Here is a 25,212-nt window from a genome sequence, read left to right as displayed (position 1 = left end):
ATACTAATATTAAACAGCATACACTTATTCTAAATAGTTGTTGTCTATCTGAATTCAAATTTAACAGGGTGTTAGTTTGGATTAGGAATGTCCCCAAGGGCTTTGTGTGCAAAGGCTCTCTTCCCATTGTGGCACTGGGAGGGGGTTAGAAACTTTAAGAGATGGGGCTTAGCAGAGATCTTAGGTCTTTGCAGGCAGGATCTCAGAGGGGCTGTGGCATTCTGTTCTCTTCCTCTTTTACATCTGGTTCTAAGGTGAATGGGCTTCTGCTACACGTTCCTGCCATGATGTGCCCTTATAGGATCAAAGCAGTGGGGCCAACTGATCAAGGACTGAAGTTTAGTATGTGAACCATACTAAACCTTTCCTCTTTATAAGTTGATTTATCTCAAGTGTTTGTTACAATAACAGGAAACTGACTAAAACACTGGGAATCCTTTAAATAAATGCTATTTGTTTGCAATCCTTAACGTTCCCCCTTTCCCTGAGTAATAGTCCTGAGAAAAGAGGACGGCAGCCCACTCTTACCCCCCTCAAGCCCGTCTGAATCCACCCTCCTCTGTATAATTCAGGAGCAACAATTACCTGTAATCACTTGCCTATTCCTTTGTCCCTGTGTCTGGATTGGGATTTAGTGCTTACTTGCTTCCTGGAGCCCTTTCTTCCTTTCCCTCACAAGTGCTGATAACCCTGTTAATGGAGATAGGGGAAAATCCTGAGCTAAAGGAAAGATGAGAGAATTTGCAGGCACCTAAGAATTAAATTTTCTTGATGCTATCTGTTCCCTGAGCATTCAGTGACTTGTCACTGACATCTTTAGCCACGATGATAATTGCAGAGGGTCACCCAGAGGGAGAGCTGCACCTGTCTGTGCTGAGATGGCTGCCCAGAGATAGTGCTGGCTGAGAGCCCAACCAGGAGGCAGCCTTGGGTGGCAGTGGAGTTATGATGGCAGGGCAGGGACACACTAGAAACGTCTGGGGCTTGCTGGTCTAGACCTCAGCTCCCTGAAAGCTTGCATCTCCTGAACCTCCTGGGCAGAGCTTCTGCCTTTGGCACTCAGCTAACCTGCAACGCCATCCGTCCGTCCCTGCCATTTCCTGCTTCGGGTTTCCTATCACTTGTATTAACCCATCCAACCCATCAACTCCCTTGGTGGGAACCCAGTTGGATCCCGCTGGGACATGCCATTTGATGATGGTAATGCTTCGACCTTACGCTCTACCCACTGCATCTCTCCCAGTTTAGCTTGCCTCCAACATCTGCCTTTTGTGCCCCTTCCGGGCTGTCTCGAGTAGCCGGATGCCATCTGACTTGCACTGGGCCTCCATGTCACATGGTGGTTCTTTTATGTCCATCTTTCCAACTATGCTGTAAATCGCCCCCTACCAGCTATTCCATTTATCTTTAAGATGGAAGACGGAGTTCAGAACTGGGCATTGGAGTTTCAGCACTTCACGAGAGAGAATTGTGAACACTCCAAAGGGTGGGGTGGGGAGGTGCAGACAATAAAGTGTTAATACTCAAGGTCCTTTCAGATGGTGAAGTCCGGCCCAGTGGCCCTGTGATGGAACTACTCGGATGGACGAAGCTCCTCTGCAATTGTTAGTCAGGGAAGATCTACCTGAGGAGGTCACTTTGGCCTCAATGACAGAAGAGACCCAGCTTTGCAAGACCAGGAGGAGGCAGCTTCCAGTGCAGGGCGCGAGAGCGCTAGTGAGTGTGAGGCTGAGGAAGGTGGGAAAGTGCTAGGGAAAAACATTCATGAAGCCAAACTGAGCGGGGTTGTGGGGGGCTTAGAGGCAGTGATTGGGAGTTTAATATTTGTTCTGACCACAATGGGGAGCCATTGAAGGGTTTTTAAGTTGGGAAAGAACATGGTCTAATATTTTTCTCCCCAAAAGCTCACTCCAGGGACGTTGGGTTAGAGGGACCAAGAACAAGGCATCCCCTCAGTCTTGGTCCATTGGAGAGTGTCACAGTTTTTCAGAGGAGAGACTGTGGTGGCCTTGGCCTATGACGGGAATGATGGGGAGGGTCAGATGTAGACTACCCATTTGCTCTGGTTTGGATGTGGTCTGCCCCCAAGGGTTCATGTTGGAAGCGTGGCCCCCAGTGTGGTGATATCGGAGGTAGTGTGGGTCCTTAAGTGATGGGGCTTGGTGGGAGGTGAGTGGCTCACTGCGGACATGCCCTCTGAAGGAGTTAAGTAGTTCTCATGGGACTTCAGTTCCGTGTGGGTGAGTTGTTATAAAAGAATGCTTCCCGTTTGTGGGAAGCCATCCATATCTAGCAGATTCAGACGTGGTTAAGCCGTGGGACACAGAGGCCTGACTCCCAGGAGCTGGCAGCCATTAGAGACTGTTCCAGATCCCGGGCAGTGTGTGGCCCTGTGTGGGAGTGGCTTACCATCTGGTTATAGGGTAGTCCCTGAGCAAATGGCTCCCCTGACTCCACCCTCCTGTTCATCACAGAAGAAGCCCCTCCTGGTCTTGGCCCCCTTCACCTGTGTGACGATAAAATAAAGGAGAGGTGGGCTACTCCATCTTGTTAGAGGCCAGATCTGGTATGGCCCAATCCGTCACACCCTCCCCTCACCCCGCCCCATTTGAAGAGTATTGGCTCTTGTGTGTTTATTGATTAGATAAGTTTATTGGTGATTAATTGATTTATTGCCAGCATGCCGTCCTCTGGCAGTTAACCCTTCCCTCTTCCACGCGGGACGTGGTTGAAACGCCTCATCTGTTCTCTAGCTTCTGGTCTCTGAATGCGATCTCTCTGCGTGAGCTCCTGCCATGACGCTGTGTGCCATGATATAACATATCCAAAGGGACCCTCACTGGAGCCAGCACCATGCTGTTTGGACTTATAGCCTCCAAAACTGTAAACCAAATCCACCTCATTTTAAAATATGTTATTTGGCCTCAGGACTTGGGTGATAGAAGCAGGAAACAGACTGAAATCATCAGGAATTGCTGATGGACCGGGGGATGAGGAAAAGAGAAGAATCAATGTTTATTCCTGTATTTTGGTTTGAGCTACTAAGAAGTAAGTCCACTTATGGAACTGAGGAAGGCTTGTAAGAGGTGGGCTTGGGAGGAAAATAACGAGGGAAATAACCAAGATTACAGTTTTGAAGAATTAGAGAATGTCTTTGTTACACTTCCAAGTGGAGATGGCACCTATTGCTTCGCTGCGTCCTTCACTGCTCACTCTTTAATTCCTTGCACTCAGGAGCTCATCCCCATCATTTAATCAAAATCACCTTCTTGCTGGAAGTGGTGGTATGCCTGTGGGCCCAACTACTTGGGAGGCTGAAGTGGGAGGATCACTTCAGCTCAGGTGTTCAAGAGCAGCCTGAGCAATGTAGCAAGACCCCATCTCAAAGAAAATAAAGATTATTTTAATGTTTCCTATGACTTTTTTTTTTTTTTTTTTTTTTTTGCTGGGGATTGAACCCAGGGCCTTGTGCTTGACAGGCAAACACTCTACCAGCTGAGCTAGATCCCAAGCCCTCCTATGACTTCCTGAACCCTAGATCCAATGTCGTTTGTTTAGCTGCCATCTGACCGGGCTCTGGGAAGTGTTTAGCAATGTCATTAGCCTGCTATGTCATGACCTCTCCCTCTGACTGCTGTGCCTTTTCTGTCTTCCATGTTTCTCCTTATGTGTTCCTCCTCATCCTCCTGCCTGTCATTCAGGACCCTTGGAGGTCTGGGTTCAATTATCTTTCAAGCTTTATAACCCCTAATTTTCCTTTATGGATCTTTGGTTCTAGTCAGAAAAAAACTTTTTTCCTGAATATTTCTTGGATTTCTTTGTTTTTTATCCTGTGCTGCATCCCTGATCTTCCATGGAGCCTCACTGACCTTCACACTTAAAAATGCCCTGTGAGGGCTGGGGATATAGCTCAGTTGGTAGAGTATTTGCCTCACAAGCACAAGGCCCTGGGTTCAATCCACAGCACCACAAAAAAGAAAAAAAAATGCTCTGTGAAATTTCTTTGAAGTGGGGTCTGCTCTTGGAGAACACCCTCAGATTTTGTTTACAGGAAAATGTCTTTCTCTTGCTTTTTCTTTTTCTTTCTTTCTTCTTTTTTTTTTTTCCTTTGCTCTAACCCAGGGATGCTTAACTACTGAGCTGCATACACCTCCAGCCCTTTTTATTTAGAAACAGGGTCTTGCTAAGTTGCTTATGACCTTGCTAAGTTGCTGGGCCTGGCTTTGAGCATGAGATCCTCCTGCTTCAGTCTCCCAAATCACTGGGATTACAGGTGTGTGCATCGTGCCTGGGGCTTTTGCTTTTGTTAATGAAGAATATTGAAAGGTAGAGAAATTTACTTTGGCTGTTGTTGTTTTGTTGTTGGTATTTGGGTACTGGGGTACTGGGGATTGAACCCAGGGGCACTCTACCACTGAGCTACATTCCTAGTCATTTTTTTTTTTTTTAGTGATTTTCTTTTTTTTAATCTTTAATTTTATTTGTTCTAATTAACTGTACATGACAGTAGAAGGCATTTATACATTTTGATAGATAATACATAAATGGAGTGTAATCTCTCATTTTTCTGATTATACATATTACAGGATTACATCAGTCATGCAGTCATACACGTACATGAGTTAATAATGTCTGTTTCACTCTAGCACCTTCCTTCCCCCTTCCCCCCACCCTTCCCTTCCCTTCACCCCCCTCTACCTGATAGAAAGTAATTCTATTCTTCCCTACCCGCCGACCTTTATTGTGAATTAGCTTCTGCATATCAGAGAAAACATTTGGCTTTTGATTTTTTGGATTTGGCTTATTTCACTTAGCATGATATTCTCTAACTCTGTCCATTTACCAGTAAATGCCAGAATTTCATTCTTCTTTAAAGCCAAGTAATATTCCATCATATATATATGTATGTGTGTGTGTTACTATAGTATGGTGATTTTAAGTCCTTTGGGTATAAACCGAGGAGTGGGATAACTGGGTCAAATGGTGGTTCCATTCCAAGTTTTTTTAGGAATCTCCATACTGCTTTCCATAATGATTGCACCAATTTGCATTCCCACCAGCAATGTATGAGTGTACTTTTTCCCCCACATCCTTGCCAACACTTATTGTTGCTTGTATTCTTGATAATTGCCATTCTGACTGGGGTGAGATGGAATCTTAGAGTAGTTTTGATGTGCATTTCTCTAATTGCTAGAGATGATGAACATTTTCTCATATATTTATTGATAAGATCATATATCTTCTTCTGTGAAGTGTCTGTTCAGTTCCTTAGCCCATTTATAGGTTGGGTTATTTGTTATTTTGGTGTTCAGTTTTTTGAGTTCTTTATATATCCTAGATATTAATGCTTTATCTGAGGAACGTGTGGTAAAGATTTTCTCCCATTCCGTAGACCCTTTCTTCACATTATTGATTGTTTCTTTTGCTGAGAGGAAACTTTTTAGTTTGAGTTCATCCAGTTTATTGATTCTTGACTTAAATTCTTATACTTTAGGGGTCTTGTTAAGGAAGTCAGGTCCTAGGCTGACATGGTGAAGATCTGGGCCTACTTTTTCTTCTAGTAGTCACAGGGTCTCTGTTCTAGTGCCTAAGTCTTTGATCCACAGTGAGTTGAGTTTCATGCAGGGTGAGAGTTAAGGGTTTAATTTCATTTTGTTACATGTGGCTTTCCACTTTTCCTAGCACCGTTTGTTCAATAGTTATCTTTTCTCCAGGTTTTGGCACCTTTGTCTAGTATAAGATACCTGTATTGAAGTGGGTTTGTCTCTGTGTCTTCTATTCTGTACCATTGGTCTACATGTCTGTTTTGGTGCCAATACCATGCTGTTTTTATTACCATAGCTCTGTAGTATAGTTTGAGGTCTGGTATTGTAATACCTCCTGCTTCACTCTTCTTGCTAAGGATTTCTTTGGCTATTCTGGGTCTCTTATTTTGCCAAATGAATTTCACAATTGCGTTTTTTTATTTCTATGAAGAATGTCATTGGGATTTTAATAGGAATTGCATTAAATTTGCATAATGCTTTTGGTAGTGTGGCCACTTTGACAATATTAATTCTGCCTATCCAGGAGCATGGGAGGTCTTTCCATCTTCTAAGTTCTTCAATTTCTTTTTTAGTGTTTTGTAGTTTTCATTGTAGAGGTCTTTCAGAACTCTTTTGTTAGATCGATTCCCAGGTATTTTATTTTTTGAGGTGATTGTGAATGGGGTAGTGTTCTTTATTTCTCTTTCAGTGTATTCATTACTGATGTATAGGAATGCGTTTGATTTATGGGTATTGATCTTATATTCTGCTACTTTGCTGAATTCATTTATTAGTTCTAGGAGATTTTTGGTGGAATTTTTTGGATCTTCCAAATATGGAATCATATCATCAGCAAATAGTGATAGTTTGAGTTCTTCTTTACCTATTTTTATATACCTTTAATTTCTTCCTTCTGTCTAATTACTCTGGCTAGAGTTTCAAGGACAATGTTGAATAAAAGTGGTGAAAGAGGACATCCTGTCTTGTCCCAGTTTTTAGAGGGAATGCTTTCAATTTTTCTCTGATTAGAATTATGTTGGCCTTGGGTTTAGTATGTATGACTTTTATGATGTTGAGGTATGTTCCTACTATCCCTAGTTTTTCTAGTGTTTTGAACATGAAGGGGTGCTGTATTTTGTCAAATGCTTTTTTCTGCATCTTGAGATGATCATGATTCTTGTTTTAAGTCTAGTGATATGAATTACGTTTATTGATTCATCCCTCTCTTTTTAAATTTTATTTTGAGACAGTCTTGCTAAGTTGCTTTTAAATTTTATTTTGAGACACTCTTGCAATCCTCCTGCCCCAGACTCCTGAGTCACCGGGGTTATAGGTGTGTGCCACCTGTGCCCAGATTGGGCTGTTATTCATTTTCCAGCATGTCGACAATATCATTTCTCTTCCCTTCGGCTTTTATTATGGCTAATTTGAAGTGATTATTTTTCCTTTTTTAGGGATCCCACGCAAATACATTATTCCTTCTCAGCCTAAACTTTCTTTTATATCTTCCTTTTTTCCTTCTTTTTAAACTCTATGGCTTATTTGTGGATAGTTACCTCTAACCAATCTTCCCCTCACTGATTCTCTTATTTTTTTCAAAAACTTTTTACTGCCTTATGAAGGCATAGTTTAGGTATAATAAAATGCAGACCTTTAAAGCGAACAATTTTGTGCATTTAGAGACACATGTATATACCCAGAGATCCATTACCACAATGGAAAAACAAAAAACATTCTCATCACCCCCCCCACCGGAGTTTCTTCATACCCCTTTATAATCCCTCCCTCTAATCACCCCATGTTCAGGTAACCACTGAAATTAGTTTGAATTCTAAATTAGTTTGCATTTTAGCATTCTAAATGTGGAATCCTATGTCCTGCTCCAATCCTGCACCTATCTTTTCAATACCATCTGTAAGATAAACAATTTCTTTTTCCCAATATTGGCATCCCTATTTCCTGGATGCCTTATTTTCTTTTTTCATCTTGTTTTATTCTATTGCTATGATTGGGCAAGTCCTCCCACATTTTTTTTTTAAAGAACTTGAATGCCCTTTATATTGTTCGATAAATAGTTGATATGCAGGTAGTTTGGCTGTATATAAAAATCTAGGTTGCAAAAAATGTTTTAAAGAATTTTAAACACATTGTTATATCAACTTCAATATTCCAGTGTTGTTAGCAATAAGACAGATTCTATTCTAATTCCTGGCTCTTTGTAGCTCTCTTTTTATTGGGGGGGGATATTCTTATTCTTGGTGTTCTGAGTTTCCATGTGACATATCTTCTATGGATCTTTTAAAATGTATTGTGCTGTGTGCCAGGTGGCAATGCCTGTAATTCCAGTGATTTGGGAGGCTGATGTAGGAGAATCACAAGTTTGAGGTCAGTATTGGCAAGTTTGAGGCCAGCTTCAGTAACTTAATGAGAACCTGTCTCAAAATAAAAATAAAAGGTCTGGTATGCAGGGCAATGGTAAAGCAACCCTGAGTTCAATCCCCAGTACTGAAAAACAATTATTGTACTCCGCATTTAATGGGCTCTTTTTTTTTTTTTTTTTTTAATTCAGTGACACTTGACTACTGGGCCACATCCCCAGAACTATTTTGTATTTTATTTAAAGACAGGGTCTCACTGAATTTCTTAGCACCTTACTACTGCTGAAGCTGGCTTTGAACTTGAGATCCTCCTGCCTCAGCCTCTCGAGCCACTGGGATTACAGGCATGAGCCACCATGCCCAGCTTCCCTGATTGTTTTTTCCCCTTCATTTGTTTTGGTCTGGTGTGTGTGTGTGGGTGTGTGTGTGTGTGTGTGTGTGTGTGTGTAAAATTCCTCCAAAGGTCTGGTGGTCCTTGGCTCTCTTCTTCTGAGCTATTCTTTTGGTGAGCCTCTTGAAGGGTCATCAAGTAGAGTCCTTCACATGTTAGTTCTGTAGATTTTTTTTTTTCTCTTTTCCCAAAGAGGACAAGTAAAAGCCCCACAGGGGAAGGGGCTGGTACTGGCACCTCAGTACCCAGACATTCACAAAATTCCCATCTCTCCAGCATCTGGTGTCTTGCGAGACTGCTATGTGGACTTCAAATTTGTCTGATGGGTCTCACCTCTGCAGTTAACAAACCTCCTATGTGGGAGCAGGGGTGGTATAGTTGCTTGGCTGAATAAACTGGGGAATGTGATACAGGGTTTTGAATCTTTTTTTAACAAAATTTTTTAGTTGTAGATGGATGCAATACCTTTATTTTATGTATTTTTATGTGGTGCTGAGGATTGAACCCAGGGCCTCACACGTGCCAGGCAAGCGCTCCACCACGGAGCCACAACCCCAGTCCTGAATTATTCTTTATGTAGACTAAGAACACCTCTGCCAAGCCTCTGGTTCATGAACCACTTCTGGGTCCTAATCACAAACCAGCTGACTCTGTGGGGGCACGGGCCCCTCCGTTTTATATCTTTGAAAACTTTGTTGACATCTTTTTCCTGAAGTCATCTCTTCTCCCATGCATTTTGTTCATATGCACTTAAACCTGTTTGCTTCCTTTATTATTGTTTTATTGGAATTTCTGGGGTGAGTGAGATTAGCTCCTGTGTGTGCTTTATTGGATACGATCAAAGCCCTTTTGCACAGCATAATGCTATGCCACTAATCCATCACTTATAATAGGCCGCTTACAAGTTTCATCATTTAGAAATTTATGTCCTCTCTTGGACTGGAAGCCCCTTGAGGCAGGTGCTTGAAATGTTTTGTGTTTGTACTTCCGGCAGCACCGTGTGCCTGGCAGACGGTCGGTGCTTCGAGCTCACGCGTGTGCTCAGTGTGTGCCGAGCCTGGGAAGAGAGCAAGGGCTGCAGACAGAAGACTGTGGTGGTGGAGCAGCCGGGAGCTGTTTCCATCCACTCAGGTAGAGGAACAGAGTTCAGGTTTGAGTGCCAAGGGCTCCTGGGAGCAGAGCATTGCCAAGGAGAGCCCCGAATCCTGAGCTGGGTAGACCAGTGGATAGACCAGCGCTCCCCTGAGCCCCAGTGCCAGGAAGCTTGCGTCTGTGCAGTTGGGCAGCTCCAGGTTAGTCTGTTCGGGCTGCTGCAGTAACGCACCTTAAACAGAGGAGTTTGTTTCTCACAGTCCTGGAGGTCTCAGATCAAGGTGCCAGCAGGTTGGATGTCAGGTGAGGGCCCACTTCCTCGTGTCCACTGACCGTCTTCTTGGTGTGTTCTCACATGGCAGGAGGGGCGAGGGACCTCTCTGGAGTTTCTTTAATAGGCATTAATCCCATGCAGGAGGCTCCACCCTCATGACCTCATCTTCAAAAGCCCCTACCTGTCACCTTGAGTTGGGATTTCAACATACGAATTTGTGGGGTACAGAGACATTCATACCACAGCAATGCCCATTGCCCTTCCCACCCAGTGGGAGTCCTGAGAAGAGATTGCCAAGGAGGTTTGTCACTGAGCATGGTTAAGTGGTGACCTGCTTTGACCACAGATATGGGTCAGATTTGAAAAAATGGTTCCTTTTAAATTAAGTGCCGATTTGAAAGAAACATTTGTCTTTATGTGATTTTTTTTTATATTTCAAAAATCTCGGGAGTCCTTGAGGGGAGGTGTTGTTTAGTGGGTGTAGAGTTTCAGTTTTGCAAGATGGAAAGTGTTCTGGATATGGGCTGTACAACAGTGTGAATGTGTTTAATGCACTGAACTGTCCATTTAAAAATGGTTAAGATGAATCCTAGAGACTGTGGAGGCTCAAAAGTTCAAGGCCAGCCCCAGCAACTTAGGTCCTGAAGAAAAAATGATCAAGATGACAATTTATTTAGTTATTCCTTTCTCTCTTTTTCTTTTCTAATTTTTTACAGTGCTGGGGGTGAACCCAGGTCCTTATGCATGCTAGCAAATGCTCTACCACTGAGCTATACCCATAGCCCCAAAGATAGTAAATTTTATCTTATGGATATTTCATCACAGTTAAAATTTTTAAATATATATGTTTTTGGAGCCTTGATCTTTGGACTTCGGGAGCTCTTGAATCAGGCATAAGAGACCTTATTCCTGTTCTGCCATCTAGAAAGCCAAGCTATAGGCAGAAATGTTACTGGTCAGCCAGGGGTGGAAAATTCTGGAACTTAGCAGGGTGCCTCTGTTTTGCTCCACATGTGACACAGTGCTTGTGACTTGGGTTCTGAGTGAGTTTTGGGCTTGGGGAGGCACAACTGGGTTGTAGACGTGGAAGGTGAGGCTTCAGCCCCTCTGTAAAAGCTGGAGTAACAGCCAGGAGGCTGTTTCCTCTGGGCACCCCTGGCATTCTGTGCTGGTTATGTCTTTGCTGGGAACCGCCCTGTGCCTTGGAGGACACGGAGCAGCATCCCTGGCCTCCACCCACTAGGTGCCAGTAGTACCACACCCCACTTACGACAACCTGGTCATTGCTGAAAATCCCTGGGGACAGAATCACCCCTAGTTGAACACCACTGGGCCAGAGGTAGCCAGCGTGTCCTCAAATCACAAGGATCACAACGCCCATTTTTCTTCTTCAACATCAGATTTTCGTGTGTCCACTCTGAGCAAACTTTTCTAGCTTCTAAAATAAAATGAATTGAAAAAGAAAAAAATATTTAAGCTGTCTTTAAAGAATGTTTACTCTAACCGGGCATGGTGGTACATGCCTATAATCCCAGAGGCTTGGGAGGCTGAGACAGGAGGATCACAAGTTTGAGGCGAGTCTCAGCAATTTAGCCAGACCCTGTCTCAAAACATAAAAAAAGGCTGGAGCGTAGATCAGTGGCAGAGCACCCCTGGGTTCAATCCCCAGTACTGCAAAAAAAAAAATGTTTACTAGGTGATATCTGATTATTTAATCTTTTGAACAATTCTCTGATGTAATTATGAACAGCCTCATTTTACATTTAAGCAAGATGGATCTGGAGAAACTAAGTTCTCGTCTCAGCTCACTGCAATAGCGAACAGAGAAACCAGGATTCAGAGCAAGGTTGACTCTTTCAATGACTTCCTTTACATTTATTTATTTATCCTCTTTTAGATGAATTTATGATGATTTCAGAGGACTTACAGGTGTATGTGATAAAGCAGCTCAACTTCACGACTCCTTGGCTGTGTGGTGTGTAAAGATGCTATCTGTGACCTACAAAGGCAAGGAGTGTTCTGTTGTCCAGTCTGTGGCTCCCACTCCAAGATAAAAGCTCTGTGAGTTAGGAGATAAGGACATCACCCTGCTGCATGGAGGGAAAGAAGTTGGTTAAGGGCCACCAAGGTCCAATTGTAGTAATGCTCCAATGTCCCTTAACCAGCAGAGGGCAGACTTGTGGTCCCGATGAACAGAGGACTGCACTTGGTTAACACAGAGGGGATCTGGCTGTCACGTATAACTAATTAGAACAACAACAACAACAAAGGCCAAGGATGTAATTTAAAAACAAACCAAACAGGGGAGAGGTTGCGGGGAATCACCCTTGCCTCACCTTCTTGTCTGGGGCGGGCTGTTTTTATACTGGTGGACAATGCACGTGGCCTTCCTGTCCTTTTAGAGCTGCGTGACCTCCCTCCATAGGGATAGCCTAGAGTTAGCAAGCCGCTTTGGGCTTTGCTTTCCTGGTTTCTGTTATGGAGCTGATCCTGGTCCTGTAGCACTCTGGCACCAGGAGATCCACGGCCATCTCAGGGCCTCCACCATCCTACGGGCCTGTGGCCTCTGCTGTGAAGCACCGTTGAGTTGGAGAGCGTCTGCCTCCACCTATCGTGCTTGGTAGGTTCTTGGGGCCCAGTGCCACCCCTGCAAAGTCACCAGGTGGTCAGGCCCCGGCATGCTACCCGGGGCAGGACGCCGAAGCCAGACAGCGATGGATGTGCTGACCAGAGGAACGCCACCCGCCTTTGTTTCATGGAGAAGGAAGTTGCCAACAGAGCCGTTAGCCAAAATCCTGCCCAGGCCGCCACTCGGATGGACTTGCCCGAGCCTTCACCTCACCTGCTCGCCAGCATGAAAATCCCCCCGATCCTGGGCTACTCCAAGATCGTCAAGCCGCCTGGAGAAGCAGGCTTTCACCTGCTGCCTGCTCCTTCTGCCAGCCCCTGTGACTAGCTGGGGGCCTGGCAGAGGCACATAAATCATGACAAACCTCTCGCAGGCTTTCCTGCACCTCCCTTGTTTCTGCTGGCATCTCGGGGACGTGGAGTGTTTTCACCAACTCCTCTGCACGGGAGTGGTGGAGGCCAGTGACTACTGGAGCATGACTGTCCCCTTCTAGCCCTCTGTCCTCCTCACTCCCAAGTGTGTCTGAATGTGCGGAAAGTGTAAGGCGGTGGCTCAGCCCTGTGCAGCGCCCATTTGGGGACAACCCCGAGAACATCACAGGTGCTGTTTCTTCAAGGAGGGCCAAGGGCCTTCTCTGAGCCCGGAGTTCGCTCCAGAATCAGCCTACCTGCTGAATTCATTGAGGTTTGCGTCACTCGTCCTTGCAAACAATACAAAAAGACAAAAGTTTCAAGGTTTGGCATCACCATGGCAACACTCCAGATTCCTTACCATCCCCAGGTCTGAAAATGATCGGAGCCGCTTGGGCCAGTCCTCTGAAATTGACCGGAGCCTCGAGACCCACGGGGTGCCCATTCACAGCTCACGAGGTGAATGTCTGCAGTTTCCAGGGCAAAGTCGCATGGTAAGTGGATATAATGAGTTGAACACTGGCCCCCCAAAGACATGTCCGAGTCTTGATCCTCGGAACCTGTGAATGTTATTTGGGGAAAAGGTCTTTGTAGATGTAGATAAGGACCTCAAGATGAAAGGTGACTCTAAGTCTAATGACAGGTGTCCCTTATAATAAAAAGGTAGAAGGAGACACGGGGAGAAGGCTCTGTGGCAACAGACAGATGTGGGATCTATACAACCACAGGCTGAGGAAGGCCAGGCAGGAGCATCTCTCCTAGAGTCTTCGGGGGGCATGGCCCTGCCCACATTCAGATTCTGGACTTCTGACCACCAGAACTGTTGAGAGAATACATTTCTATTACTTTAAGCCCCCAAGGTTGTGGTCATCTGTCCCTGGGGACCCATACCGCCTCTCCCTGGGGCCAGCCACCACACTGGCTGGCGCTGTAACTGGAGCTCTTTCCCCCTGGCCAAAGAATACGCGTCTTTCTTAAAAAATCAAAAACAAAAACAAAAACAAAAACGCAAAGTAAAGTAGTGTTTGGAAGGGCCACCCAGCTGGCCAGTGCAGCAGAAGTAACTCTGGTATGCAGGGGCCGTGCTTGACCCAGGAGATTTGTCCTCAGGTCCCTCGAGATTACCTTCTCAAGAGCTCTGGATACTGCTTGTTGTCTTTCCCGTCCTCCCTCCTACCTGAAGCTCGTCTGAAAGCTACTTTCCGTTGCTGCCATTCCTTCCTCACGCTGGTCAGACTCCTCTTTTTGTGGCATCATAAATGGTTTCCATGGAAACAAAAGGCTGTGATAGAACACTGCTGATGTACATGTAAACTTCGGGATTAAACACGGCTATTGTCTTTGCCTGCCGCGGAGTTTCCTTCATTCTGAGATGGTCCCAGGAGACTTGGGCATGTGCGTCCATAACTCCCTGGGCTCCTACCGCACCCGGGCCTGCCTGGCTCATGAAGCGTGGAGCACCCCAGGAGCATCTCAGAGCTTCCAGCCCCTCGTGCTTCAGGCTTTCTCTTAGTTTTGGCATGTGCGCGTAAATGTCAACAGGTGAGGTGAGATTTGTTGTAAATAAGCAGATGGTCCCCACAGGGATGGAAATTCTAGCAGGCGATATCACAGCCAAAGACTCTGCCAATCTAGACTCATTTGTTCAGTGCATCAGGATTGGGGAACGGAAGAGGAAAGTGGACCCCAGGCCCTGTGCCTCTCCTGACACCCGTGAGTTTACGCCTGCCTCCTGCCAGAGCCAAAGGCTCGGCGACACATGCAGACTTCTCCACACTTCAGTCCTTCAGCTGGCTCCGAGTAACTGAGATATGAGCTGGCGAAGGGGCGGCAGTAGAGATTCCGGGCCATTGGAGCTCTGCACCCTTGGTTTATAAGACATACCGCCGGTGGTTCCTGTTTGGGAGAAAGTCGGGTTTAGGTGGGGTGACATTATCAGCCAAACTGGAATGCTTCCCGGAGCGAGAAGAGCCACTACTAATTATACCAGGATAATAGGCACAATCGGGACTGTCCCTGAAAAGAGGGACATCTGGTAAGCCTAACTGTAGGCCACACTGCCCCCAGCTCCACAACAGGTCAAGTTGAAGTGTCCCAGGACTAATGCCCTCGTTCTGGAGATGGATGGGGTGGCACAACATTGTGACAACAACGTGACTGTTCTGAACACCACAGAGCCGCACGCTCGGAAGTGGTCAGAATGGAAAATCTCTTATGTACATTTTGCCACGATTCAAACAAATGGCATTTGTTCGGGTATTCCCTTGAAACCTGCTCCTTCGGCTTTCTCCTCTTTATTGTAGGCAACTCTGTTTTTCCACTGGCTAAAGTCAAGGACCTCCCCTCGCAGAGCCCATGGCACGCCAGCTAGTCATTGGCTGTGCCTTCAAATGCATCCACCTGGGATCTCACATCTCCGATGCCTGCCACCCTGGCCCATGGATATCCCCTGTCGGATAGTCAGTGTCACGTGCTGGATTGCTTTTTCCTCGCCCACCCACACAGTCCCTTCTCAGAGTGACTCCGCTAGGTATCAGGGAGCACAAGCCTCCTGGCACAACTCCACTGGCTTCCTATATCACTCAGGGAATCCACCTTCCCTGTGACCTACGAGCCCTTCGTGACCAAAGCCCCCTTTGTGGGTGTGTATGTGTGTTTATGGTACCCTGGGTCGAACTCAGGGGCACTCAACCACTGAGCCACATCCCCAGCCCTATTTTATTTAGAGACAGGGTCTCACTGAGTTGCTTAGCGCCTCGCTTTTGCAGAGACTGGCTTTGAACTCGAGATCCTCCTGCCTCAGCCTCCACTGTGCCTGACTTCTCTGTGATGTTGCTTTCTATAGTTTCACTTATCTGAGGTTCATCATGGTCTGAAAGTTTAAACAGGAAATTTCAGGGATAAACAGTAAGTTTTAAGTTGAATGCAATTCTGGATAATGGGATGAAATCTTGAATCTTCCCTCTCTGTCCAGTCCAGGACGTGAATCTCCCTTGTCTGGGGTATCCACACTCTATATGCTACCCACCCACCACTCACTCAGTGAGCGCATTGACTGCAATGTCATCTCAGTGCTGTGCCCTAGGGCTTAGGAGATGCCCAACACTAAGTCGCTGTAGCTACACCATTCACCTGACCTTATCTCTTCCCGTAAGGTGTTATACCATCTCACACCATCACAGGGAGAAGGGTGAGTCCAGTGCAATAAGGTGTTTGGAGAGAGAGAGAGAGGAGTGGGGGAGGGAAGGAGGGACCATATTCATATAATGTCCATTACAGTATATATTGTATTTATTCTATTTTATTATTAGTTATTGTGGTCGATTTCCTACTGTGCCTAATTTATAATTAAACTCTATCATGAATGTATGTACAGGGAGAAGCAGCATATTTAGGATTTGGTACTTTGTGCGGTTTCAGGCATCCACTGAGAGTCTGGGAACGCATGCCTTGTGGGTAAGAGGACTGCCTTTTCTGTCTCCCACTGTCCCCTTGTGACTTCATCTCCCAGCTGCCCGTGAAGCGCCCGATGTTCTGGTCAGGTCCCCTGCTCTTCAGACTCGCCAAGGACGCCTGCCTCAGGGCCTGTTGTTGCTGTTCCCTCTGCCACGAGGCTCTCCCCACAGATCTCTGTGGCTCCATGCCCCACCTTCTTAGGTCTGCACCTGGACCCAGTGAGCTCCTCCTTGGCCTCCATGGAAGTGTCCGCACCACCAACACTTCCTGTCCTCCTCGCTTGCTTGCTTTTTGCATTCACAGGTATTAGCACCTGACCTGCTATATATTTTATTTATCTGGTTTGTTTTCAACCTTCCCTATTAGAATATGTGATGCTATAGACCAGGTTTTAAGAAAATCTCCTGTCAGGCATGGTGGCACATGTCTGCAATCCCTACAACTCAGGAGGCCGAGGCAGGAGGATTTCAAGTTTGAGGCCATACTCAGCAACTTAGTAAGACCCTGACTCAAAATTAAAAATTAAAAATAAGAAGGGCTGGGGATGTGGCTCAGTGGTAGAGCACCCCTGGGTTCAATCCCCATACCATACAAAAAAAGGGAAGAAAGAAGAAAACTTTGTTCGCTGCTTTTCCTCATTACCCAGATCAGCACTAGACATATACTTGATCCTCAGTAAATATCTATCAAATTAATGAAAGATCCAGACATTTAGGGAATTGCTTGGAATCCCTGCTTTTAGGAGACATTCTCTGACTGCTGAGTGGCCATGCTGGCTGCTTACACGTGTTCTATTTGTAGTAGTTCAATCAGCTTGGCCTGTGTTTCACTTAACTCAGTGGTTCTCAGCTGGGGGCAAGGGGGCCACCTGACAACAAATGGAGACATTTTTGTTCTTTAAAGAGAGGAGGGGTGCCACTGGTATCTGGTGGGCAGAGACCAGAGAACTTGCTTAGTACCCTATGTAATGCACAGGACAGTACCTCATAATGAAGAATTATCAGGACAGAATGTCAACTATGCTGAGGCTGAGAAACCCTGACATAACCTGGTCATATTAGGAGTGATCTAGCTTGCATTCAATGGGAGGTGAGTTACTTGTGGGCTTTTGGAGTTGGCATATGTCCCTAACCCGCAGTACCTGAGAATTTATTTGGAGATAGGGTCTTTTAAGTCATTCAGATGAGGTCATCAGAGTGGGCTCTAACCTGATTCAACTGGTGTCGTTATAAAAAGTGGAAATTTGGACAGAGACATGTGGAGGGAAAACAATGTGAAGACACTCGACGAGAAGATGGCCTCGTGTCAAAAGTGATGCAGCTGTAAACCTAGGCTCTCCAGGGAACCACCAGTAGCTGAAAAGGTGAGGAAGGCCCTCGAGAGTCAGGGACAGCAGGACCCTGGGATTTCTAGCTCTAGACTTGGAGGGTACTCTTCTGCTGTTTAAGCTATGAACTCTTGGAGTTTGTTATGGCAGCTCAAGCTAACTAATACACGGGCAGAGCCAGTGCTAAATGCAAGCTTGGAACCAACGGGCTCTGTGCCCTGCAGTGATGAAATCAGAGTAAGGTATTTTACCAAGATGGTGGTTAGATCCTCACGTGGGAGGACAGAACAGGATATTTAGACTTTAGGGTGTCATGAGACTCATCATGCCCTGGAGTGAACCAAGAACACTTGTATAATAAATTTTCAAAGCCGCCAGTCGCCGAAGCCTTTCTTGGGAAGATGACCCCAGCACAAAGTGTTTTTTGCTAATATTAACTTTGGTTCTATTTCAGATCAATGAAGGCAAAAACCAGGAGATCCCATAAATTCTGCTGCACCTGTCCTCGCTGTCAAATTACGCCCTGATAAAGCTTCTGATGGCTAATGATGTGGCCATCACCCAGAATGGATGCACGTAGGAGGGGCTTTCCAAGAGCATCTGACCCACCATGGGGACACTTGTCACGCAGCGTCACCTGGAGGTTCTGTGGCTCCAGTGAAGGGTGATTCTTTGAACATCATTTTCTCTAAAAACAAAATAAGAATGACAATTTAAAAATAAACAAAGATGTGGATTTAAAGGCTACTTAGCGTCCCAGGACCAAGATTAATGGTGAGTGGCAAGTTTTTGTGAAGTTCTTCTGTAGCCTGATTAGCTGTGCTGGGAGTCCAGAGAGATAATGTCTTTTCACATATAAAAGATCCTATTGATTTCCTGTTAGTATTATCCTGAAAATGTGCAGCGTATATCCATGGAGCAGAGTCAGTCTTCCATCACTTGCTTTATGGGAAGAGAATGGTTATTGTATCTTTCCCCATAAAATATAATCTCTTTTTCTCTTTCAAAACCTACTCATCCCTCTGGGAATTTCCACTTGTAATCTGTGGAAGTGAATTGATTATTTTATTTTATTTTTTTGCATGTGTCTGTACTTTTATATTTGGCTTCTCTACGTTTCCTCGTTGTTTTCTGGAGTCTGACTTTTCTAGATTGTTATTTGAGCTCATCTAAAAATAAATTTTAAAGATCTCAGTCCCACTGAGACACACGTGGCCACTTCGTGATGGTGGATGTCAGGGGCCCCTGACTTGATTGGACTGGGTCACCCCTCACTTAGCCCCACTATTGGGGCTGGTGTTTGTGAGGTCTCTAGTGTATTCCAGCAGGATTAAAATGCAAAACCAAGTCGCTGGATGTAGGGAGTGCTCTTCCTGCTGATTGGGGCTCTCAGCATTATGTCTGGGCATTTCTTCAGGATCAATTAAGATACAAGGGCAGAGTCCTGCATATTTAAATACCATGCTTCAAGCTATGGCTTGCTAAACTAATGAGTTTGGCTGAGAAGACCCCAGCAATGAGGTGCTGTCCACACCTTCTACAGAGAGGTCTGCAAACATAGCCTGGCCACAAGGCCTGTGCTTATGGTCCTGCTTCCACCTTTCGACTAATGTAGATCTGTCTTCGATTCTCCTGTACACAACCTCCCCACCTTTACAGGTCAACCCCTCCCAACCCCTTCAGAGTCCCATCCACACTTTCTGCCTTCTCTCCTGATTTCTTGTTCTTTAAATTCCTGTGATGCTTGTGGGTGCTAGCATTTCCGCCAGCACTTTGTTACAGCCACCGTGGGTGGAGGTGGCTCAGTGGTGGAACATATGCGTAGCATGCCCAAGGCCCTGGGTTCCTTCCCCAGCTCTGAAAGAGAGAGAGAGAGAGAGAGAGAGAGAGAGAGAGAATGAGCGAGAGAGAAAGGACCTCCTCATACTGTTCTGGCTTATTGCAGGCACACTGTTTTAGAGCTCTACAGGGGTTCCTATCTCCAGGGTGTATCTTGCTCCCTCCCCTCCACTTCCACTTCCCATCCCTTCAGTTCCATGCTGTGTCTGGAGCTAACCAAATTTATTTTGCACTATTGCCAGATGATTTTTTAAACAATAATCATTGTAATATTATTTAACATAAATATATAACAAATGCACTATGACAATATAACATGCATATTATATGTACATATAATATTTAATAACATAAAACTCAGTGTTATGACTCCCCCCAATTCATATGTCGAGGTTAAGTTCTCATGCCCAGCACCTAAGAATGTGACTGAATCTGGAGACAGGCTCTTTTGTTCGTTGTTTCTTTCCTTTCACGTGGTGCTGGGGGTTGAACCAGGACTTTGTGCATGCTAGGCATACGCTGTACCCCTGAACTCCCATCACCAACCTGGAGATAGGGTCTTTGAAGAGATAATTTAATTAAAATGAGATCATGCTAGATTCTAATCCAAGAGGACTGGTGTCCTTTAAAAAAGAGATTGGGACACAGACAAGCACAGCCGCTCCTTGGCTTAGGATGGGGGCCACCCCCTGATAAACCCACTGTCAGTTGAAAGTATCTCAAGTTGCAAATGCGTTCAGTGCACCCATCTAGGAACACCAGCTTAGCCACACAGTGCCCTGCAGCCTATTGGTTGTTTCCTCTTGATACATGACTGGCGGGAAGCTGTGGCTCCCTGTCGCTGCCTGGCATCCTGAGAGAGGATCGTATGGCACGTTCCCATCCTGGGGAAAGATCCAGATTCAAGAAACATGAAGCACAGTTTCTACTGATTGCATATTATTTTACACTGTCACAGAGTTAAAACATCCTGTGACCATCGTAAGCTGGGGACCTGACTACAAGACAAGGAGAGAGGCCTCAGGAGCAAACAACCTGCTGACACCTTGGCCCCAGACTTCAGGCCTCCAGGACTGTCTAAAGGTACACTTCAGGTGCGTAAGTTGCACTGCCCAGCGACACAGGGCAAAGACCAAATCTCAGCTTACTATTAAATTGTGTCCCATCCCACATTCCCAGCCTGTCTTCTCCCTCTCAAGGTGGACCCCTCCGTCCCCCCTGACTTGCGGCGTCCTCCTTCCCCATACTGTCCCACACCTCTGGCTCTCTTCCTCTCTTCCTGGACAGCTTGCCCCTTCTCCTTGTGCATGTGGATCCAAGGCAAGGCCAGCCCACTCCCCTCCTCCCTGCAGCCTCCTGCTATTCTGCGCATCAGGAACAAGACGAGCAGCTTCACTGTGGGTTGTGCAGTGGTTTTCCAGCTGTGCTCCTGGGACAGGGCTGCTGTATGATGGCAGCAGAGGAGAGGGACCAGCTCCTCCTATCCATCCATCAAGCAGAACTGTCTTTTTCCTGTGTGATTCCCTTACTTTTCCATCTGTTGTTTTAAAACAGGTTTTGCAGGGTGGCAGTAAGGCTGGAGAATCCCATTGAAGTTCTGCCTTGGTTGTAATGACAACAAAATGTCAAAAAAGTCACACAAAGCTAATGCTCCTGGTTCAGGAAACACTGAAGCCAACAAAGCCCGTAGCACTTTTTATCTAGATTTCCTAGAACTGTGCTGATTGTTAGGGATAAACTCAACTCTCAAATCTCATTGACTCTGGAAATGTCGCTCCTATGTACCGCTGCCCAATCCAGTTCATCAGACAGGCGACTGCTGCGCTGGTGACGCGCTCACCGCTCGCCATGTTATTAATCTGTTTTCTGAGTAGGAAAGGATGACGGTTTCTAGTCTCTGATGCAGATGTGGACATTTGCCAGGTCACATCTGGCCAGGGGTTGGGTGCACAATGACCTCATGAAGAAATCAATTCCTGTTCCTTCTCGCTGACCTCAGGGCTGTCTCCGCAGGCTTGCTTCTTTCTGTTGTAATATAACAATTAAATTCCGGTCTGTGTGATTTACATGGTGCTGTTTCTTTCAGAAGCACTGTGCATGTTAGAAAGGATGGGAAGGGCTAGAATCACGTCCTGGTGTCATGTATAGATGTGGGCACGGAAAGAGGAAGAGCTGGCCATCTAGTCCTGTCCACTCATGCCTGTGGTTGCAGTTACCTTGCAGCCCATGTTAGAAACTTTGGCAGTGGAAATGTCATTAGGGCACAGGCTAACTGCCACGCCATCACACCCCAGGCTTCGTGGGACCTTGTGCGTTTCCGTCTCCCCCACATCTCTGAGAAGTAAGCTTAAGTCCCTCTCCAATGTTTGGAGCAAAATTTCCTGGGCCTTGCTTGCTTCCAAAGCCCAGCTGGAAGACTCCAACCACACAACCTTACTGCTTTCTTCAGCTAGCCATTCGATGTCCACTATCTATGAAGGACAGTGGACTCATTGAACGCCCAGGGGATCATTTAGGAAAGTGGGGACTAAATCTTCCTCACCTAAATTTGCAAACTGTTCCTTATTCTCCAACCCCCATCTACCCCTTAATCTGCCAGCGTGCGCGTGCGCGCGCGCACACACACACACACACACACAGAGGTTTTGAATTTTTTTTTTTTTTTGGTGCTGGGGATTGAACTCACAGCCTTGTGCTTGCAAGGCAAGCACTCTACCTACTGAGCTATATCCCCAGCCCACACACAGGTTTTGGATCTCCAATTCCTGGCTATTTTCAGAGAAAAAGGCAATTGCCTTGCAATCCTGGTGGCGAACGGATGGCACGTTGAAATGTGGACCCCGGTTCTCTCTGAAGGTGTACTTCTTTTTCTCCTAAGATCCCATAGCTAGATTCATAAGTCAGTTTTGTCTAGTCTGATTATCTGTTTCATCAGAGATTTTGCATAGATTTCCTATGTTTCTGATCAGTTACCATGGATATTGCCTTTGTTATCACAGTCCTCCGTAACAAGAAGCTGCACTTCTGTGGGCTTTACTCACTGTAAGAATTAATCTGTGCAAAGCTCTCAGGATAAACCTTGTTTGTTTTAAATTCTTTTTAATGGAGGTAGAAGGATTACAGATCGAGGGAAGTGGTGGGGAGGGGAACAGAAATAAATTTGCCATATGCTTGTTTATTGTCAAACATTTGCATCTCATTTTCACTGAAAGCATAAATTTCCAGTGTGACTTAAGCATTGCAGACACTTGGCTCTGAGGTTGCTGGGGTTTGGGACCCTCTGGATCACTTCCTTCCTCCCCTCTCACCACACTGCAGCATAATGACCTGTCTGTCCTTCTTCTCCCTTCTCCAGTGCTACTGTGGACTCTGGTTCATGGTTGCATCCTTAAAGCCTAGCAGAGTAAGTAGCTCAGGGCACAGAGTTCTCAATACATGTTGAATGAATGACTATTTTCTTGCATTTCTCTCTTACTCAGCTGAAAAGTGCATTAAATCTAAGCTCCCTTGTTTAAGAAAGGGCTCTTCTGATCAGGAGAAGGGAGGGGAGGGAAGAAGAAGGGGAAGGGGAAGGAGAAAACACCCAGGGAATGGGGGCTGGGGGTGAAGAGCAACATACCAGACACAGGAGCCCAGGAAAAGCTGGACCCTCAAATTTAAGAAGGTTCGCAGCATCGGGGGGCATTCTGGAACCCAGGCTGCCCCCTCAGGAGCAGCAGTGGGCTGTTTTGTTCTATGTTCTGACGTTGACATGAGTCAGCTAGGTTACTCTCCTCCCCCATGTGTACCCTCTCCCAGCTTGTCACTTGTAAGTCGACATCCTCTCTCTCTGTCTGTTCTGGAACAACCTAGTCCTAGGGTATGAGGACTGGCCCCAAGGTGTCCAGAGACTGAAGAAAGAGAGGCAGGCAATCCAGGGTCATTGGCAGACTTACTGACAGAGCCTGGTCCTGGGCATCAGCAAGACCAGCTAGATTCTCCACAATTTGGGTTAGAAAGAGGGGTGGGTTCATGGCTTAGGACAAAAGTGACTTCCTGTTGGCTGGAATGTACCTGGATTATCTTCATATGGAAGAGTCAGGTGCAACCCTGGAGCCAGGGTCCAGCTGCAGGGCCCCACGTATGACTCAACTGGTTTTATCCGCTCATGGTTTGCTGGGAAACCTTGTAGAAAAATCCAGCTAGGGTTACTCAGGGCCGCATGGCAGTTGTGACTCAGGATGGCTGGTTGCATCAAGCTGAATCCACACAATGCCATAGATTGTGCTGGCCCACATTTCTTGTCCCTTGTAAGTCCCACTGTGGCCTCTCCACTTTGTGTTTCAGTGTCAACTTTCAACGTTAATTGTCCCATTCTCTGGACCCTACAGTTTGTCTTTCACATGCCCCAGGGCACGAATTGGATGGCTCTACTTCCTCTCTCTATATCAGAGTGATGTAGAGCCCACAGAGTGACTGCCCCTGGGTCAGGGTCCTGTGGTCCAATCAAATATGACCAAGGGTTAGTGTCATATGCTACAAAACTGCCCATGGATGGTCTTTGCCAAAGGCTGTGAGCAGGCCATGGGGGTGGTCATTTATAGTCATCTTGTGACCCTTTCCTTCCATTGTAGCCGTGTGACTCAGGGGCTCAACCTCAGCTGGCAGGGAGGCAGAAACCAACCAAGACGGTTCCCTGCCCTGCTGTGTGTGTTCTTGGTCAGGGACTACAAGGTAGGGTCAGAGCATCGCATTCCCCTGCAGCAGAGATGGGTCCAGGGATGAGTTTATAAATCAGTTCCACATTTTCTGCTGGGCACTGCGGAGACAAAATGCCATTGCTTTTAGAGGGTCAAGGGGAGAGGTGGTCTCGTCCTGGATCATCACTGTGCACAGGTGGCTGAGCCTAGAGCTGCTGCAGCCATTCTTGCTTCCGCCCGCAGAATGATAGCATTGGACTAGGAGGGCGGAATGGAGGCGTGGCAGGGGAAGGGATTTGGAACCACAGATTAGCCAGGTCCCTGGAGCCAGGATTTCTCTCCACCTCCAGTCATGTGATCCAGTACATCTCCTTACTGTGAAAGCCAGTTTGTGGAGGGTTTTTTAATTTGCAGCTGAATGCATGGCAGAGGGTGTGGCTGGAGGGAAGGTGAGTTTGCGGCCACATTGGGCGATGTGTGCATCGTGGATTTCAAATTTTGCATATGGCACCGGGGCCAGGTTGGCCTCACAGGCAGGCAGACTGGACAGTCACTTAGGGCCCGTGCTTGGTTAAGTCTCTGCTGTCACTGTCTTAAAATCCCTGATAGTGTTTTAACAAAGGGCACACAGTTTCATCTTACCTCAGTCCCTACAAATCATATAGACAATCCTGGGGAGGTGATAGATACAGAGAAAAGGGGTTGTATAAACTGTGAAGTGCTATGCAAAGCATTATTTATTGCTATTTAGAAGCCTCTTCTCCTCCTAGGACGAAGGACACTATTTGAGTCTCCTATGTCTAGTGTCATGGGTCTTGCTGCCAGGAATCCTCACCTTCATATGGTCCAACTCTCTGTGCTTAGCCCCCACAACCTTCTGCAGAGACGCTAGGGACGCCTATAGAAAGGCTGACAGACAACTAGAAGATTCCTTATTGATAGAAGTTTCTTTTCCATTTCTAAGAAATTGGGGAAGTATATGAACAAAGTTAAGGTATAACTGTTTAATTAACACCTGAACAAACAAGCAAAGCAAACACACACACACACACACACACACACACACACACACACACATGCACAAACTACCATGTTTGCTGGACCTGAATTAAAATGTACTGCTCTGTTTGGATCTTCTTCTGCTTTTCAGGGACCTATTTTAGGCCCATGGGCCCAATTGTCCTACCTTTATCTGTGTGTGTGTGTGTGTGT

At 46.1% G+C, this 25,212-nt stretch overlaps 1 long non-coding RNA gene and 1 other non-coding gene across 2 annotated transcripts; one reads left to right on the top strand and one right to left on the bottom strand.

Moving 5' to 3' along the window:
- Positions 1-3,437: 3,437 nt before the first annotated feature.
- On the bottom strand, positions 3,438-3,505 carry Trnad-guc (transfer RNA aspartic acid (anticodon GUC)). The gene has a single exon. It is a non-coding gene; the product is annotated as a tRNA-Asp (tRNA).
- A 12,820-nt stretch (positions 3,506-16,325) lies between these two features.
- Positions 16,326-18,450, top strand: LOC124992421 (uncharacterized). Its single transcript, XR_007110124.1, has 3 exons — positions 16,326-16,458; positions 17,392-17,518; positions 17,937-18,450. It is a non-coding gene; the product is annotated as an uncharacterized LOC124992421 (long non-coding RNA).
- Positions 18,451-25,212: the final 6,762 nt, after the last annotated feature.

This window comes from Sciurus carolinensis, chromosome 1 (assembly GCF_902686445.1).
Source record: "Sciurus carolinensis chromosome 1, mSciCar1.2, whole genome shotgun sequence".
Taxonomy (NCBI): domain Eukaryota; kingdom Metazoa; phylum Chordata; class Mammalia; order Rodentia; family Sciuridae; genus Sciurus; species Sciurus carolinensis.
The sequence above is the reverse complement of the archived record's forward strand: the minus strand, read 5'-3'. Positions and strand labels throughout refer to the sequence as shown.